The following is an 883-nucleotide window of genomic DNA, read 5'->3' on the forward strand; positions in this document are numbered from 1 at the left end:
ATGCAGACGAGCAAGACAGCCAATACTCCGATGAGCACAACTACAAAGCTGTTGCGAGATGAGGATGGGAAACCTGTTGATGAGAAACTGTATAGAGCTATGATAGGGAGCTTGCTGTATCTTACCGCGAGTCGACCTGACTTGTGTCTAAGTGTCAGGATTTGTGCTCGATACCAGGCTAATCCAAAAGAGTCACACATGAATGCAGTAAAACGGGTTATCAAATATGTGAAAGGTACATTGGATTTTGGTCTTCATTACACCTTTGAAACTAACGTGAATATTACATGATTCTGTGATGCTGACTGGGCAGGGTGTCTGGATGATCGTCATAGTACTTCTGGCGGATGTTTCTTTCTTGGAAACAACTTGGTGGCATGGCACAGCAAGAAACAAAATTGCATCTCTCTCTCAACTGCTGAGGCTGAGTATATTGCTCTCGGAAGCTGTTGCACTCAGTTACTTTGGATGCTAAATGCTCGTTGATTATGGTATCATCTTTGACCCTATGCTTGTTCACTGTGATAATATGAGTGCCCTAAACTTGTCTAAAAATCCGGTTCAAAATTCACGCACCAAACATGTCGACATTCGACATCACTTTGTGAGAGAGTTAGTTGAGATGAAAATCGTGATTTTGGAGCATGTATCAACTGAAAGGCAACTGGCTGATCTATTCACTAAACCTCTGGACTACAACACGTTCCTAGGCCTTCGAAAGGCCTTAGGAATTGTGAATCTCTGAATAAGTCATGTCAGAAGAGGAGAGCACGGCTGTTGTATATATGTGTTACTGCTTGTCGATATGCCACCACAATCACAAAACTCTGAGTCAACAAGTTCAATTGTGCAGCTTATTTCACCTGCCTCCTCAATAGTACAA

This window comes from Brassica oleracea, chromosome C9, assembly GCF_000695525.1.
Source record: "Brassica oleracea var. oleracea cultivar TO1000 chromosome C9, BOL, whole genome shotgun sequence".
Classification (NCBI taxonomy): domain Eukaryota; kingdom Viridiplantae; phylum Streptophyta; class Magnoliopsida; order Brassicales; family Brassicaceae; genus Brassica; species Brassica oleracea.